The sequence below is a fragment of the Solanum dulcamara genome, chromosome 5, assembly GCF_947179165.1.
Source record: "Solanum dulcamara chromosome 5, daSolDulc1.2, whole genome shotgun sequence".
NCBI lineage: Eukaryota > Viridiplantae > Streptophyta > Magnoliopsida > Solanales > Solanaceae > Solanum > Solanum dulcamara.
The window spans coordinates 38131747-38151473 of NC_077241.1; the positions used below are offsets into that span (position 1 = coordinate 38131747).

General features: G+C 39.9%; 2 long non-coding RNA genes across 2 annotated transcripts; both read left to right on the top strand.

Annotated features, from left to right (window-relative positions):
* Positions 1–2464: 2464 nt before the first annotated feature.
* Positions 2465–3782, top strand: LOC129889182 (uncharacterized). The gene is made up of 3 exons (XR_008766834.1): positions 2465–2537; positions 2828–2914; positions 3732–3782. It is a non-coding gene; the product is annotated as an uncharacterized LOC129889182 (long non-coding RNA).
* A 12834-nt stretch (positions 3783–16616) lies between these two features.
* On the top strand, positions 16617–19459 carry LOC129890849 (uncharacterized). Its single transcript, XR_008767050.1, has 4 exons — positions 16617–16689; positions 16980–17066; positions 17884–17930; positions 19116–19459. It is a non-coding gene; the product is annotated as an uncharacterized LOC129890849 (long non-coding RNA).
* Positions 19460–19727: the final 268 nt, after the last annotated feature.

Genomic DNA, 19727 nt, shown 5'->3' on the forward strand with positions numbered 1-19727 from the left:
TCATCATTGAAAATAGCTTCATACATGGGAATTCATAATTTAACTGGAAATCATGCAACTAAGGTAAAATCATGCTTTGATCACGTAATTAAAACAACCCAATGCAATTCATCAAAACTAGAGTTTAAAAAGTAATTGAAACTAAAGAGAATTTTGGGGAAAACTTTGGGATTCCATGGGTGAAAGGAACCCATCCATTGGATCAATCGCCACATACCTTGATGAAATTATCTTTGAAATTGAAGAGAAACCTTGATGAAGTTTTAAACCTTAGATTGAACTTGTGACAGAAGCTTGAGAGAGATTTTAAAGCCTCGCCTTAGGGAAATTTTGAAGAATGAAGAAAATATGAGGGGAATTTGAAGAATTGGATAAAAATAGACTTTGAACTTGGCCATGAAAGTGTCTAGGTTCATTGAACCGAACTTGGAAAAATACTAAAATAACCTCATTAAAACTGAGGACTGGGCCTACACGGAGGACCCACCATGGTCTGTATAACTCACCATGATTCATGTTGGTGATCGTGGGTAGTGCCTTGAAATTGGGGAAAAGCAAGATCCTCAAGGACTCCTTAACGAAGACCATGATGGTCCGTGAAGGTCACTATTTCCCGTGGTGAAGTTCGTTGTGAGGAACCTGACATAAGGGTTGTCGGAGTGCTCACCACAGAACACACCACGGTTTGTGAAGGGCAAAATGGCCCATGGTGGTCAAGCATGGTCCCTGCCTTTGGGAATTTTCTAAGGGCCTTAGGGGAGAGGTCACCACGACGAGCACCACGGCTCATAGTGTTCACCACAGCCCGTGGTCCCTATTGTGGACCCTTCCATGCAGGTTTTTAGTTTCTAAATCATTACAATGGTGGCACACCATGAAATATGGTGAGGACCCCAACTCATGTGGCTTTCATGGTCATCACCTGGTTCCAAAAACTAGAATATTTTGGAGATTCATCTTTTGTTCCTCGTTTTCACCCTTTCCAACTTCTGGGGTCTCCCCCTTGGAAATATTCGTCCTCGAATGGAAATCAAACAAGGATGAATAAAATAGGAAAGGAACATAATAGCCCATTATGAATGCAAAACATCTCGATAATGCATGAAACATGAAATCTTTAATCTTAAGTTAAAACATGACTTTAAAACTCATTTTATGTACATGAATACATATGAAACCATGAGAATAACTAAAATACATGATTTGGGCTGGTTGGATCATAAAGGAACTAAATACCTCAACCAGGCATAGAAGGGAAGTGATGAGGATATCCGGACATTATATCAGCTTTGGCCTCCCATGTATCACCCTCAACCACTTGATTCCTCCATAACAATTTAACTAAAGCTATTTCTTTAGTTCTCAACTTTCTAACTTGCCGGTCCCATATCTCAATCTGAACCTCTTTATATGAAAGACTTCACCATAATGTTGTCCAATGGCACAATGGAGCTAGGATCACCAACAAACTTTCTCAATAATAACACATAGAACATCGTATGCACCGATGCCAAATCTGAAGGCATATCCAACTCATAAGACACCTTACCAATTCACTTCAAAATCCGATATGGGCCAACATAGCAGGGACTTAGCTTTCCTTTCTTACCTAAATGCATCACACCCCTAATGGGGTGAAATCTTTAAGTAAACCTAATCATTAACCTCAAATTCAAGATCTCTTCTTCTCACATCCGAATAGGACTTTTGTCGTCTTTGGGTTGTTCTCAATCTCTCTCCAATAAGTCTAACTTTCTCCATAGCTTTAAATACCAACTCGAGTCCTATCAAAGAAACTTCACCTACCTTAAACCAACCAATAGAAGATGTACATAGCCTACCATACAAAGCCTCAAATGGAGCTATCTCTGTTACACCCCACCCTTTTTAAACTCAGAATATCTCATAAGTTCCTTGGACATTATCAGGTGAGATAGATATGCTACGACACTATCAAACGGATCTAAGGAAGGGAGAATGTGATACCCCATACTAGAGAAGGTTGGAGATGAAATCATAAGAGTCCGGAAAGAATTGGAGGCCAAGTAATTAGTCGTAGGACTCGATTTACCTATGTAAGCTACTAAGTTAAAAGTCATATGCACTTGAGCTACTTAAGCATATATCAAACTTACGTAGCACGGATTACATAGGTACATAAAATAAGACGAGATTACGAGCCCACGAGGAAGGGAAACAAAAGACGACACGTGGTAGCCAATGAAGAAGCGATACGTGGCAGCACCTCAAGCAAGCAGGTGACCCACCTGCTTGGGGTCAAGTAGGTGACCCACCTGCTTGGGGGGGTAGACCCCACTGCCATGTGGCAGCCCATAGTTGGCAGCATGATACGGTGGCCCAATAGGGGCTGGACACGTGTCACCTCTTGGGGTTGACACGTGTCACACTCTAAAGCCACATATATATGTTGATATATATCATATACTTCAGTTATCCATCAAAACATCAGCCAACATAGAGAAACAAAACGTGAGGGAGAGAAATAGAGAGGCAGCCATGGTTCTTGAAGTTTAAAGGTTAGTTTTCCAATTTTCTTCCGTGAATTAATTATATACGGTGTACCTTAAGTACGTGGATACGTATATGTGTATTTTAAGACCTTCATGGAAGTAAAACTCCAGCTTTGCAATTGGAATTTGGAAGAGAAAATAAGAGAAAACGCTAATTAACAAACCCGTTTTTGGAAGGGATAGTGGTTAGTAATATTGGTATAACTTCTTGTGTACAGATTTGTTTTGAGTGATTTAATATGTTTTGGAAAGGTATTTCGTGGTTCTATAACCTTCATTCAGACTCCAAAATCCAGGTTTACATGTATCTGCTCGAAAAATGGTGATGAAGCGTAGAGGAGGTACTGCTCAGATTTGGTTTTGGAAATTCTACACGGACAGCTGTAAGTATTTTGGTCATATATTTTTGTACAAAATTGATGTAGGGATGATTCGAAGTTGTTTGCGACCCTAAGACACATGTATATAACTTTCATGAAGTACATAAATCCTGTTTCCCTCCATTACCCCTTCGAAACGAAGCGACAAGGTAAAACAGTAAGCTGTCCAGATTTCACATTTTGGATAGTTTTGGCGAGTTTGACAAGTTTAACGTAAGGTAAGGTTTCTTCTTTAAATTTGAGCTTTATGTGTTCTGATGGAGCATGTTACACTCCCTATAGGTGGCTGGAAGTGTGTAGATATCATTGGAATACTTGGCGTTCGGAATAAACTAAATTGTAGTCGTTATAGTCGAATTGTCGTCAAAGTAAGGCGTTGTTCTTGTGAGTTGCTGCTGCAGGGGTGTGGTGTGTTATTTCAGGACCTAAAAATGTTCTAATATGGTTTAGGGTGATGCTGGTTGAAGCCACATGACCCCCCCATTGCGTATAATTATAGGCGTTACAAAATAAAGGCTAGACGCCCTATTGAGATATCGTATTTTTGAATAAGTCGTTTGGAGTGTATGTTGTATATTGTTGGTATGAATTGCTGCAGGTTGTTGTTGTTTGTTGGATTTAGGTCTTAGGGAACTAATTGTAAATTTGGATGGGGCACATTATAGGGGAGGTGCTGCCCAATTTTCGTTAACGCCTTAACAAACTAAAGGACTAGTCGAGGAAACGACTAAGGAAATAGATTCCATTAACATTAAGGCGTAATCCAAGATGCTGGAAAGTTAAGAGTAGTTGATAATCGTATTACTTTCATATTGAATAGGTTCGGAAGACGACGAGACGAGCAGGATGAAGGGTAGCTCCCAAAAGGTATGTAAAGCTTTCTTGTGGCATGTTTTGGTATAAGCACGTACAATTATCTTTCTTTCCTTTTGGCAAGTTTTACCCTTAAGTGAATTGTATGTGGAATGTGGGAATAATTCCATTCCCAGAACTCCAGGTATGCCCCATAATCCCTAACTACAGTTAAGTGTTAACACCCCTACAAGGATTGAGTATTACCTGTTAAGGCTTCTACGTGCTAAAGAATAGTGTATGGGAAACTATCTTTCCCTTCTCTTGATATGTATTTGGTACGAAAGTGAGATTTGAATGCCATAGTGGCTCACCGAGCCCTATAATGGGCCGGGTATGAAATATGTGTATGAAGGTCATCTAAAACAAAGTACAGACTACATAAAGCTTATTCTATTTCTTCTTTTGGGCATGTCTTTGTCTCAGTTGTAAGTTGAATATGATCTGAGCTCTGGGGTAACTTCATCCTCAAACATCTCTTATTTACTTCTGAATATAGAACTCCTACAGTAGTCGAACTATTTCCCTGGAAACTTTTATTTTTTAAAAAGGTAACAAATGTACAGGCTCCAAGTCTTACAGACTATTTGTTAACAAATGTTTCTGGTTCCATAAGCGATTTGGCTTTACTTTAGTACATGTCTAGGAGCCCCGAGATTATAATTGATATTGCCCATAATGGCATTTAGAAGTCACTCGAGATGACTACACTACTACTCGAGTCCTCTGACAAAATTTTAATCTTCTTATACGGTCAAGTCTCTAATAATGATTTAAATTGCATATAGTTACTCACTACTCTACTCGTGTATATTGTAACACTTCTTTCCCTGAGTCCCGGTCCAGGATATGTTCTCGTGCACAGTTCACTGCATTATTCCCTGAGTCCCTCAATAGAGGGCCAGGATACGTGTATGGATATATGATGATGTGTTGTAATAAGGTGGTGATGGCACTGGGGCCATGATGGTTTTAAAGAGATGATTCACCGGACCCCCGAAAGGGCCGGCTATATGATATGACTCGAATATGCATGTTTTTGTAATTCATAAAGTACAGGTACAGGTTTCTGAATTGATATCTTATCCCCTGTCTCTCTATTTCAGATATGCTTCCGGTTGTATTATATTATGTTTTACATACTCAGTACTTATATCGTACTGACCCCCCTTTCTTGGGGGGCTGCGTTCATGCCCGCAGGTATAGATACAGATTTTGGGAGTCCGTCAGCTTAGGATTCCATGCAGCTCAGTTGGAAGAGGCTCCATTATATCGGGGCCTAGTTTTGTGATACTATCCACGGATGTATAAAAATTATTTCATCTATTCAGGGGTACGGCGGGGGCCCTGTCCCTCCATATATTGTCATTTATATGTTTAGAGGTCTGCAGACATGTATATGTGGGTTGTGTATGTCAGTTTGATTCAGCTGGGTCTACATGATATATGATATATTTTATTATGTGATAGCAGCCTTGTCGGCTTGCATGCCCTGTCATGTTGTGATACAAACGAAAAGGGCTACAATTTATGAAAATGTTATCGCCCAGTGGGGCTCTGTTACATAATATTGTTTTATTTACGATTCAATGTGACCTCAGCTAATAGATATGTGTACGGGGGGTCCAGGTCGGACCCCAGTCGCAGCCTATGGGGTTGGGTCATGACAGAAGTGGTATTAGAGCAGTTCATCCTCGGAGTGTCTGCAGACCGTGTCTAATAGAGTCTTGGTTATCGATGTGTTGCGCGCCACATCTATAAACAGGAAGCTATAGGATATTTAGGATGTTACCTTTCTTCTACATCCGAGATCGTGCTTTAGATCCGATTCATAGGAAAAATTCCTTATACTAACCTTGGATCTTAACAGAAGGACGACACCAACAGAAGGAAGTAGTTTACGACATGGAAAGTTACGAAGCATACAAGTAAGTAAAGTAAAGCCATAGAAGATATCGTCGGGTAAGGAATTAAAATATAAAGTTGAAACCTGAAAGAAAAGCAGACAAAAAGTGCAACAGATGCAGTTTGAAGTGGGACATATGAGGTAAGTCCAGTATTTTTATATTATTATTGACATTGAAAGCCTTGAGTGGCTGTGATATGAGATGACATTGAAAGCCCTGTGCGGCTGTGATATGATATGTATATATATATATATATATGTTGGCCCTGTGAGGCATTGTTGGTATTTTCTGCGTGCAGGTTTTGGCATAAGTAAGAAATGTAGAGGAAACTTTGTCGAAATTTTCCCAGAACAAGGAAAAGGAAATGAAGCATAGATTTTTGAGATGCCCGAGAAATTGATACCAAATACCCCTACTGTGTTTAACTAAAACTGTAAGAGGTATCCTTCAGGTCACCGATAAGGAGCACCCTTTCTACTTGAAGAATTTTATTTCGGAGGAACAAAAGCTTAATTAAGTAGTAAAGTTCAGACTACAGTATCTCCAGCTGTATTTGTACTGTAGAAATATAAACAGAGGGCTCAGGGTGAAGGATAAGATGTCCCGCGAATGAGTTTCACTCTTTTTGAAAAAAAATACCAAGCCCTCAACTCCTAATTGTAAATTAGATGAGTTGTTCATAACTCGAGGATAAACTCAGAAGGAGACCAGGTAGGTCAAGTATTAGAAGAAGTACTGTGATGTTTAAGAGGTTCAGATTTCTTCCAATAATGGTTGGAAAATGATGTACGATAATAGTTTATAATTTGCCACCGACTAATTGGGGAAAGAACTTTTAACAGAAGCACCTCAAAGAGATGTCAGGAACCAAATATATATACGAGTTAAAAGGGGGATATGTAAGTATGAACTGAACAGTGTGATACGAGTATGCAGGGATAAATTGGAACCACTAGTAAGACGCACTTAGTACGCGTTGCCTAAGTTAAAGGCCTGCATTGAGAACGCAGTAAGAGCATGGGGTTTAAGATACAAAGAAATGACGCGTGTACACAACATCGCCCCAAAAATAGTGGAATCCTTAAGGGACGAGGAGGGAAAACTTAAGGAACAAATGACGCAAATTCTATTCGCCCCAAGAAGCAAAGGATATAGGTGGGGACAAAACAACAACTTTGAGAAAACCTGGAATAGTTATCGTCATAATACTAGTACTGCCTAATTGAAATTGGAATGACTATATGTACAAATAGAGAAAAGTACGAGTCCCCTCTAAAGGGGGAAGTTAATGAGAAAATGGCAAAGGTAGGAGGAGGCAATTGATATAGCAATAAATATGAGATAGACGTCTAAACTTTGATAAGATATCTTGCTAAACCAAGTTGGAAAGGTCCGGAAGTTACCAATAATTGGATGGAAACCGGAATGCTACATAAGGTAGCGTTAAGAAGTTTGTGACGAGACCCTAAACAACATAACACTAGAAGGCGGCTATATATAAAAACAGAAGAATGTACCAATGAAAGAATATCGAATAATTCAAGAGACACTACAAAGGATAACGACAGTATGCTAGACCAAAAGCCAAAATGTTGGTTATAGAGTTAGTCGCAAATGATGTTGCGATAGATAAATAACCAAAGAAAAAGGAATAGAAATCCTCCTATGGTAGAAAATAAGGAGAACATAAAGTGAATAAAGGATCGTGGAGCTAAAGGTCTACGCCGATACTAGATGCAAGATAACAGACGAAAAGACGGGGCAAAACATAAAGACTCGCGAGACAACGCTGAGGTAAATCTGGAGCTAAGTTGAGTGCCCGCACCTCGTGGAAAAGGTTATAATGAAACGCGACATGAAGACTTCCCATGGAGGTCACCCATCCTAATATTACTCTCGCCCCAGCACGCTTAACTTTGAAATTCTGATGGAACTTAATGCGTAAGTGTTGGTATGATCACATGAGATGGAAGAATCTGAACTAGCAACGGAGAAACGCTATGAGATTATGTACCCAGGGTATTATAAGATACGTTAAGGAAACTGTAACAAGGTCTTAAGAAAAACAAGAAGGATTAGTTAATTACTAATTGACGACTCACTCGAATGCCATAACTCTTCAACATAGAACTAGTTAATGAGAGGAAAACCGCAGAATGGCTATATGGGCCAGTGGGCGAGGGAATTTTGACACCACTTGGTAGCCAACTCTGAGGGCGAAAAAGCAAAACCCAAAAAGGTAAGGGTACCAGCTGATGTAATTTACGAATGACAGGAAGTAGTGCCCAAAGTCAAAAATCCCACAATATGACCAGGACTATAAAACTCATTTTGCACTCCAGCGCCAGATGACTCTGGAGGGAAGGTTACTTGTGGATTAATGATATTAGTCCCTGTTCCTTCAATCAAAGGTTACCTACTCCGCCGAGAAGGTGTAAAATTGTAGAGTAAAAAAGTGGTAGGACCTTACGGTGTCCCCACAGCTATGGTCCTAGGCAAGGGAGCCCAAGTTGTAATTGACTATCGAGAGACACAAAGATAGGTTAAGCCAAATTACCGAGATGGAATTAGTGCTACTGGTAGAGTAAGACGTGTAAGTCCCCTAGTGGATGGGTCGATGTTAGAAAGACTAAGCTAAAAAGGCCTTGACATGATTAAGCAAGCTGTTGACTAAAAGCCTAGAGTCGGCAGGAATGATATACAGATAATCGACATCGACATACAGAGTTCAAACTGATGATTGGTTGTTCATAGCAGGGTCACCTAGAAAAGGAAACTTAACCCAGAATATGTTAGACTGTATCAAGTTGCTCATAAGGTGGGCAACCTGCCTGGTAAGTTGAACTTACCACCTCATTTGGAAACTATATGCCCAGTCCATTAGATAAGAATGCTTCACAAAGATACTGATGAGACACCCAGGGTATATGCCATAGGTGAGGTCCAGGAGATGGAATACGGTGAGGAAAAACCTACCGCCATCCTAGATCGGCGAACTGAAAGATTGTAGAATAAAGACGTGTCTTCCGTCAAGATACGATAGAAAAACCAAAACCAGAAAGAGGATGATCGGGGAACTAAAGAGAACATGAAATACAAGTATTTGCACCTGTAACTGATGTTTACAGGTAACCCAGATTCCTGAAACACGTATATGAAGTATTGGTATGGAAGTATGTGTTAAGAAAATAGCAAAGAATCTCCCTACGATTTGTATAAGGTGCTAAGAGAAGGTTTGTCTAACATTCGGGGACGAATGTTCTAATGGAGCTATCTCTGTTACACCCCACCCTTTTTAAACTCAGAATATCTCATAAGTTCCTTGGACATTATCAGGTGAGATGGATATGCTATGACACTATCAAACGGATCTAAGGAAGGAAGAATGTGATACCCCATACTAGAGAAGGTTGGAGATGAAATCATAAGAGTCCGGAAGGAATTGGAGGCCAAGTAATGAGTCGTAGGACTCGATTTACCTATGTAAGCTACTAAGTTAAAAGTCATATGCACTTGAGCTACTTAAGCATATATCAAACTTACGTAGCACGGATTACATAGGTACATAAAATAAGACGAGATTACGAGCCCACGAGGAAGGGAAACAAAAGACGACACGTGGTAGCCAATGAAGAAGCGATACGTGGCAGCACCTCAAGCAAGCAGGTGACCCACCTGCTTGGGGTCAAGTAGGTGACCCACCTGCTTGGGGGGTGGACCCCACTGCCACATGGCAGCCCATAGTTGGCAGCATGATACGGTGGCCCAATAGGGGCTGGACACGTGTCGCCTCTTGGGGTTGACACGTGTCACACTCTAAAGCCACATATATATGTTGATATATATCATATACTTCAGTTATCCATCAAAACATCAGCCAACATAGAGAAACAAAACGTGAGGGAGAGAAATAGAGAGGCAGCCATGGTTCTTGAAGTTTAAAGGTTAGTTTTCCAATTTTCTTCCGTGAATTAATTATATACGGTGTACCTTAAGTACGTGGATACGTATATGTGTATTTTAAGACCTTCATGGAAGTAAAACTCCAGCTTTGCAATTGGAATTTGGAAGAGAAAATAAGAGAAAACGCTAATTAACAAACCCGTTTTTGGAAGGGATAGTGGTTAGTAATATTGGTATAACTTCTTGTGTACAGATTTGTTTCGAGTGATTTAATATGTTTTGGAAAGGTATTTCGTGGTTCTATAACCTTCATTCAGACTCCAAAATCCAGGTTTACATGTATCTTCTCGAAAAATGGTGATGAAGCGTAGATGAGGTACTGCTCAGATTTGGTTTTGGAAATTCTACACGGACAGCTGTAAGTATTTTGGTCATATATTTTTGTACAAAATTGATGTAGGGATGATTCGAAGTTGTTTGCGACCCTAAGACACATGTATATAACTTTCATGAAGTACATAAATCCTGTTTCCCTCCATTACCCCTTCGAAACGAAGCGACAAGGTAAAACAGTAAGCTGTCCAGATTTCACATTTTGGATAGTTTTGGCGAGTTTGACAAGTTTAACGTAAGGTAAGGTTTCTTCTTTAAATTTGAGCTTTATGTGTTCTGATGGAGCATGTTACACGCCCTATATGTGGCTGGAAGTGTGTAGATATCATTGGAATACTTGGCGTTCGGAATAAACTAAATTGTAGTCGTTATAGTCGAATTGTCGTCAAAGTAAGGCGTTGTTCTTGTGAGTTGCTGCTGCAGGGGTGTGGTGTGTTATTTCAGGACCTAAAAATGTTCTAATATGGTTTAGGGTGATGCTGGTTGAAGCCACATGACCCCCCCGTTGCGTATAATTATAGGCGTTACAAAATAAAGGCTAGACGCCCTATTGAGATATCGTATTTTTGAATAAGTCGTTTGGAGTGTATGTTGTATATTGTTGGTATGAATTGCTGCAGGTTGTTGTTGTTTGTTGGATTTAGGTCTTAGGGAACTAATTGTAAATTTGGATGGGGCACATTATAGGGGAGGTGCTGCCCAATTTTCGTTAACGCCTTAACAAACTAAAGGACTAGTCGAGGAAACGACTAAGGAAATAGATTCCATTAACATTAAGGCGTAATCCAAGATGCTGGAAAGTTAAGAGTAGTTGATAATCGTATTACTTTCATATTGAATAGGTTCGGAAGACGACGAGACGAGCAGGATGAAGGGTAGCTCCCAAAAGGTATGTAAAGCTTTCTTGTGGCATGTTTTGGTATAAGCACGTACAATTATCTTTCTTTCCTTTTGGCAAGTTTTACCCTTAAGTGAATTGTATGTGGAATGTGGGAATAATTCCATTCCCAGAACTCCAGGTATGCCCCATAATCCCTAACTACAGTTAAGTGTTAACACCCCTACAAGGATTGAGTATTACCTGTTAAGGCTTCTACGTGCTAAAGAATAGTGTATGGGAAACTATCTTTCCCTTCTCTTGATATGTATTTGGTACGAAAGTGAGATTTGAATGCCATAGTGGCTCACCGAGCCCTATAATGGGCCGGGTATGAAATATGTGTATGAAGGTCATCTAAAACAAAGTACAGACTACATAAAGCTTATTCTATTTCTTCTTTTGGGCATGTCTTTGTCTCAGTTGTAAGTTGAATATGATCTGAGCTCTGGGGTAACTTCATCCTCAAACATCTCTTATTTACTTCTGAATATAGAACTCCTACAGTAGTCGAACTATTTCCCTGGAAACTTTTATTTTTTAAAAAGGTAACAAATGTACAGGCTCCAAGTCTTACAGACTATTTGTTAACAAATGTTTCTGTTCCATAAGCGATTTGGCTTTACTTTAGTACATGTCTAGGAGCCCCGAGATTATAATTGATATTGCCCATAATGGCATTTAGAAGTCACTCGAGATGACTACACTACTACTCGAGTCCTCTGACAAAATTTTAATCTTCTTATACGGTCAAGTCTCTAATAATGATTTAAATTGCATATAGTTACTCACTACTCTACTCGTGTATATTGTAACACTTCTTTCCCTGAGTCCCGGTCCAGGATATGTTCTCGTGCACAGTTCACTGCATTATTCCCTGAGTCCCTCAATAGAGGGCCAGGATACGTGTATGGATATATGATGATGTGTTGTAATAAGGTGGTGATGGCACTGGGGCCATGATGGTTTTAAAGAGATGATTCACCGGACCCCCGAAAGGGCCGGCTATATGATATGACTCGAACATACATGTTTTTGTAATTCATAAAGTACAGGTACAGGTTTCTGAATTGATATCTTATCCCCTGTCTCTCTATTTCAGATATGCTTCCGGTTGTATTATATTATGTTTTACATACTCAGTACTTATATCGTACTGACCCCCCTTTCTTGGGGGGCTGCGTTCATGCCCGCAGGTATAGATACAGATTTTGGGAGTCCGTCAGCTTAGGATTCCATGCAGCTCAGTTGGAAGAGGCTCCATTATATCGGGGCCTAGTTTTGTGATACTATCCACGGATGTATAAAAATTATTTCATCTATTCAGGGGTACGGCGGGGGCCCTGTCCCTCCATATATTGTCATTTATATGTTTAGAGGTCTGCAGACATGTATATGTGGGTTGTGTATGTCAGTTTGATTCAGCTGGGTCTACATGATATATGATATATTTTATTATGTGATAGCAGCCTTGTCGGCTTGCATGCCCTGTCATGTTGTGATACAAACGAAAAGGGCTACAATTTATGAAAATGTTATCGCCCAGTGGGGCTCTGTTACATAATATTGTTTTATTTACGATTCAATGTGACCTCAGCTAATAGATATGTGTACGGGGGGTCCAGGTCGGACCCCAGTCGCAGCCTATGGGGTTGGGTCATGACAGAAGTGGTATTAGAGCAGTTCATCCTCGGAGTGTCTGCAGACCGTGTCTAATAGAGTCTTGGTTATCGATGTGTTGCGCGCCACATCTATAAACAGGAAGCTATAGGATATTTAGGATGTTACCTTTCTTCTACATCCGAGATCGTGCTTTAGATCCGATTCATAGGAAAAATTCCTTATACTAACCTTGGATCTTAACAGAAGGACGACACCAACAGAAGGAAGTAGTTTACGACATGGAAAGTTACGAAGCATACAGGTAAGTAAAGTAAAGCCATAGAAGATATCGTCGGGTAAGGAATTAAAATATAAAGTTGAAACCTGAAAGAAAAGCAGACAAAAAGTGCAACAGATGCAGTTTGAAGTGGGACATATGAGGTAAGTCCAGTATTTTTATATTATTATTGACATTGAAAGCCTTGAGTGGCTGTGATATGAGATGACATTGAAAGCCCTGTGCGGCTGTGATATGATATGTATATATATATATATATATGTTGGCCCTGTGAGGCATTGTTGGTATTTTCTGCGTGCAGGTTTTGGCATAAGTAAGAAATGTAGAGGAAACTTTGTCGAAATTTTCCCAGAACAAGGAAAAGGAAATGAAGCATAGATTTTTGAGATGCCCGAGAAATTGATACCAAATACCCCTACTGTGTTTAACTAAAACTGTAAGAGGTATCCTTCAGGTCACCGATAAGGAGCACCCTTTCTACTTGAAGAATTTTATTTCGGAGGAACAAAGCTTAATTAAGTAGTAAAGTTCAGACTACAGTATCTCCAGCCGTATTTGTACTGTAGAAATATAAACAGAGGGCTCAGGGTGAAGGATAAGATGTCCCGCGAATGAGTTTCACTCTTTTTGAAAAAAAATACCAAGCCCTCAACTCCTAATTGTAAATTAGATGGGTTGTTCATAACTCGAGGATAAACTCAGAAGGAGACCAGGTAGGTCAAGTATTAGAAGAAGTACTGTGATGTTTAAGAGGTTCAGATTTCTTCCAACAATGGTTGGAAAATGATGTACGATAATAGTTTATAATTTGCCACCGACTAATTGGGGAAAGAACTTTTAACAGAAGCACCTCAAAGAGATGTCAGGAACCAAATATATATACGAGTTAAAAGGGGGATATGTAAGTATGAACTGAACAGTGTGATACGAGTATGCAGGGATAAATTGGAACCACTAGTAAGACGCACTTAGTACGCGTTGCCTAAGTTAAAGGCCTGCATTGAGAACGCAGTAAGAGCATGGGGTTTAAGATACAAAGAAATGACGCGTGTACACAACATCGCCCCAAAAATAGTGGAATCCTTAAGGGACGAGGAGGGAAAACTTAAGGAACAAATGACGCAAATTCTATTCGCCCCAAGAAGCAAAGGATATAGGTGGGGACAAAACAACAACTTTGAGAAAACCTGGAATAGTTATCGTCATAATACTAGTACTGCCTAATTGAAATTGGAATGACTATATGTACAAATAGAGAAAAGTACGAGTCCCCTCTAAAGGGGGAAGTTAATGAGAAAATGGCAAAGGTAGGAGGAGGCAATTGATATAGCAATAAATATGAGATAGACGTCTAAACTTTGATAAGATATCTTGCTAAACCAAGTTGGAAAGGTCCGGAAGTTACCAATAATTGGATGGAAACCGGAATGCTACATAAGGTAGCGTTAAGAAGTTTGTGACGAGACCCTAAACAACATAACACTAGAAGGCGGCTATATATAAAAACAGAAGAATGTACCAATGAAAGAATATCGAATAATTCAAGAGACACTACAAAGGATAACGACAGTATGCTAGACCAAAAGCCAAAATGTTGGTTATAGAGTTAGTCGCAAATGATGTTGCGATAGATAAATAACCAAAGAAAAAGGAATAGAAATCCTCCTATGGTAGAAAATAAGGAGAACATAAAGTGAATAAAGGATCGTGGAGCTAAAGGTCTACGCCGATACTAGATGCAAGATAACAGACGAAAAGACGGGGCAAAACATAAAGACTCGCGAGACAACGCTGAGGTAAATCTGGAGCTAAGTTGAGTGCCCGCACCTCGTGGAAAAGGTTATAATGAAACGCGACATGAAGACTTCCCATGGAGGTCACCCATCCTAATATTACTCTCGCCCCAGCACGCTTAACTTTGAAATTCTGATGGAACTTAATGCGTAAGTGTTGGTATGATCACATGAGATGGAAGAATCTGAACTAGCAACGGAGAAACGCTATGAGATTATGTACCCAGGGTATTATAAGATACGTTAAGGAAACTGTAACAAGGTCTTAAGAAAAACAAGAAGGATTAGTTAATTACTAATTGACGACTCACTCGAATGCCATAACTCTTCAACATAGAACTAGTTAATGAGAGGAAAACCGCAGAATGGCTATATGGGCCAGTGGGCGAGGGAATTTTGACACCACTTGGTAGCCAACTCTGAGGGCGAAAAAGCAAAACCCAAAAAGGTAAGGGTACCAGCTGATGTAATTTACGAATGACAGGAAGTAGTGCCCAAAGTCAAAAATCCCACAATATGACCAGGACTATAAAACTCATTTTGCACTCCAGCGCCAGATGACTCTGGAGGGAAGGTTACTTGTGGATTAATGATATTAGTCCCTGTTCCTTCAATCAAAGGTTACCTACTCCGCCGAGAAGGTGTAAAATTGTAGAGTAAAAAAGTGGTAGGACCTTACGGTGTCCCCACAGCTATGGTCCTAGGCAAGGGAGCCCAAGTTGTAATTGACTATCGAGAGACACAAAGATAGGTTAAGCCAAATTACCGAGATGGAATTAGTGCTACTGGTAGAGTAAGACGTGTAAGTCCCCTAGTGGATGGGTCGATGTTAGAAAGACTAAGCTAAAAAGGCCTTGACATGATTAAGCAAGCTGTTGACTAAAAGCCTAGAGTCGGCAGGAATGATATACAGATAATCGACATCGACATACAGAGTTCAAACTGATGATTGGTTGTTCATAGCAGGGTCACCTAGAAAAGGAAACTTAACCCAGAATATGTTAGACTGTATCAAGTTGCTCATAAGGTGGGCAACCTGCCTGGTAAGTTGAACTTACCACCTCATTTGGAAACTATATGCCCAGTCCATTAGATAAGAATGCTTCACAAAGATACTGATGAGACACCCAGGGTATATGCCATAGGTGAGGTCCAGGAGATGGAATACGGTGAGGAAAAACCTACCGCCATCCTAGATCGGCGAACTGAAAGATTGTAGAATAAAGACGTGTCTTCCGTCAAGATACGATAGAAAAACCAAAACCAGAAAGAGGATGATCGGGGAACTAAAGAGAACATGAAATACAAGTATTTGCACCTGTAACTGATGTTTACAGGTAACCCAGATTCCTGAAACACGTATATGAAGTATTGGTATGGAAGTATGTGTTAAGAAAATAGCAAAGAATCTCCCTACGATTTGTATAAGGTGCTAAGAGAAGGTTTGTCTAACATTCGGGGACGAATGTTCTAATGGAGCTATCTCTGTTACACCCCACCCTTTTTAAACTCAGAATATCTCATAAGTTCCTTGGACATTATCAGGTGAGATGGATATGCTATGACACTATCAAACGGATCTAAGGAAGGAAGAATGTGATACCCCATACTAGAGAAGGTTGGAGATGAAATCATAAGAGTCCGGAAGGAATTGGAGGCCAAGTAATGAGTCGTAGGACTCGATTTACCTATGTAAGCTACTAAGTTAAAAGTCATATGCACTTGAGCTACTTAAGCATATATCAAACTTACGTAGCACGGATTACATAGGTACATAAAATAAGACGAGATTACGAGCCCACGAGGAAGGGAAACAAAAGACGACACGTGGTAGCCAATGAAGAAGCGATACGTGGCAGCACCTCAAGCAAGCAGGTGACCCACCTGCTTGGGGTCAAGTAGGTGACCCACCTGCTTGGGGGGTGGACCCCACTGCCACATGGCAGCCCATAGTTGGCAGCATGATACGGTGGCCCAATAGGGGCTGGACACGTGTCACCTCTTGGGGTTGACACGTGTCACACTCTAAAGCCACATATATATGTTGATATATATCATATACTTCAGTTATCCATCAAAACATCAGCCAACATAGAGAAACAAAACGTGAGGGAGAGAAATAGAGAGGCAGCCATGGTTCTTGAAGTTTAAAGGTTAGTTTTCCAATTTTCTTCCGTGAATTAATTATATACGGTGTACCTTAAGTACGTGGATACGTATATGTGTATTTTAAGACCTTCATGGAAGTAAAACTCCAGCTTTGCAATTGGAATTTGGAAGAGAAAATAAGAGAAAACGCTAATTAACAAACCCGTTTTTGGAAGGGATAGTGGTTAGTAATATTGGTATAACTTCTTGTGTACAGATTTGTTTCGAGTAATTTAATATGTTTTGGAAAGGTATTTCGTGGTTCTATAACCTTCATTCAGACTCCAAAATCCAGGTTTACATGTATCTGCTCGAAAAATGGTGATGAAGCGTAGAGGAGGTACTGCTCAGATTTGGTTTTGGAAATTCTACACGGACAGCTGTAAGTATTTTGGTCATATATTTTTGTACAAAATTGATGTAGGGATGATTCGAAGTTGTTTGCGACCCTAAGACACATGTATATAACTTTCATGAAGTACATAAATCCTGTTTCCCTCCATTACCCCTTCGAAACGAAGCGACAAGGTAAAACAGTAAGCTGTCCAGATTTCACATTTTGGATAGTTTTGGCGAGTTTGACAAGTTTAACGTAAGGTAAGGTTTCTTCTTTAAATTTGAGCTTTATGTGTTCTGATGTAGCATGTTACACGCCCTATAGGTGGCTGGAAGTGTGTAGATATCATTGGAATACTTGGCGTTCGGAATAAACTAAATTGTAGTCGTTATAGTCGAATTGTCGTCAAACTAAGGCGTTGTTCTTGTGAGTTGCTGCTGCAGGGGTGTGGTGTGTTATTTCAGGACCTAAAAATGTTCTAATATGGTTTAGGGTGATGCTGGTTGAAGCCACATGACCCCCCCGTTGCGTATAATTATAGGCGTTACAAAATAAAGGCTAGACGCCCTATTGAGATATCGTATTTTTGAATAAGTCGTTTGGAGTGTATGTTGTATATTGTTGGTATGAATTGCTGCAGGTTGTTGTTGTTTGTTGGATTTAGGTCTTAGGGAACTAATTGTAAATTTGGATGGGGCACATTATAGGGGAGGTGCTGCCCAATTTTCGTTAACGCCTTAACAAACTAAAGGACTAGTCGAGGAAACGACTAAGGAAATAGATTCCATTAACATTAAGGCGTAATCCAAGATGCTGGAAAGTTAAGAGTAGTTGATAATCGTATTACTTTCATATTGAATAGGTTCGGAAGACGACGAGACGAGCAGGATGAAGGGTAGCTCCCAAAAGGTATGTAAAGCTTTCTTGTGGCATGTTTTGGTATAAGCACGTACAATTATCTTTCTTTCCTTTTGGCAAGTTTTACCCTTAAGTGAATTGTATGTGGAATGTGGGAATAATTCCATTCCCAGAACTCCAGGTATGCCCCATAATCCCTAACTACAGTTAAGTGTTAACACCCCTACAAGGATTGAGTATTACCTGTTAAGGCTTCTACGTGCTAAAGAATAGTGTATGGGAAACTATCTTTCCCTTCTCTTGATATGTATTTGGTACGAAAGTGAGATTTGAATGCCATAGTGGCTCACCGAGCCCTATAATGGGCCGGGTATGCAATATGTGTATGAAGGTCATCTAAAACAAAGTACAGACTACATAAAGCTTATTCTATTTCTTCTTTTGGGCATGTCTTTGTCTCAGTTGTAAGTTGAATATGATCTGAGCTCTGGGGTAACTTCATCCTCAAACATCTCTTATTTACTTCTGAATATAGAACTCCTACAGTAGTCGAACTATTTCCCTGGAAACTTTTATTTTTTAAAAAGGTAACAAATGTACAGGCTCCAAGTCTTACAGACTATTTGTTAACAAATGTTTCTAGTTCCATAAGCGATTTGGCTTTACTTTAGTACATGTCTAGGAGCCCCGAGATTATAATTGATATTGCCCATAATGGCATTTAGAAGTCACTCGAGATGACTACACTACTACTCGAGTCCTCTGACAAAATTTTAATCTTCTTATACGGTCAAGTCTCTAATAATGATTTAAATTGCATATAGTTACTCACTACTCTACTCGTGTATATTGTAACACTTCTTTCCCTGAGTCCCGGTCCAGGATATGTTCTCGTGCACAGTTCACTGCATTATTCCCTGAGTCCCTCAATAGAGGGCCAGGATACGTGTATGGATATATGATGATGTGTTGTAATAAGGTGGTGATGGCACTGGGGCCATGATGGTTTTAAAGAGATGATTCACCGGACCCCCGAAAGGGCCGGCTATATGATATGACTCGAACATGCATGTTTTTGTAATTCATAAAGTACAGGTACAGGTTTCTGAATTGATATCTTATCCCCTGTCTCTCTATTTCAGATATGCTTCCGGTTGTATTATATTATGTTTTACATACTCAGTACTTATATCGTACTGATCCCCCTTTCTTGGGGGGCTGCGTTCATGCCCGCAGGTATAGATACAGATTTTGGGAGTCCGTCAGCTTAGGATTCCATGCAGCTCAGTTGGAAGAGGCTCCATTGTGTCGGGGCCTAGTTTTGTGATACTATCCACGGATGTATAAAAATTATTTCATCCATTCAGGGGTATGGCGGGGGCCCTGTCCCTCCATATGTTGTCATTTATATGTTTAGAGGTCTGCAGACATGTATATGTGGGTTGTGTATGTCAGTTTGATTCAGCTGGGTCTACATGATATATGATATATGTTATTATGTTACGGCAGCCTTGTCGGCTTGCATTCCCTGTCATGTTGTGATACAAACGAAAAGGGCTGCAGTTTATGAAAATGTTATCGCCCAGTGGGGATTTGTTACATGATATTGTCTTTTTTACGATTCAATGTGACCTCAGCTAATAGATATGTGTACGGGGGGTCCAGGTCGGACCCCAGTCGCAGCCTATAGGGTTGGGTCGTGACATTCTCAATGTTTGATTGATATTTGTAATTATATTCAAACTCTATAAATGGAAAATGATTGTCCCAATTTTATTTAAAATCAATAACACATACTCTCAATATATCCTATAATGTTTGAATATTAGGCTCGGCCTGACCATCCGT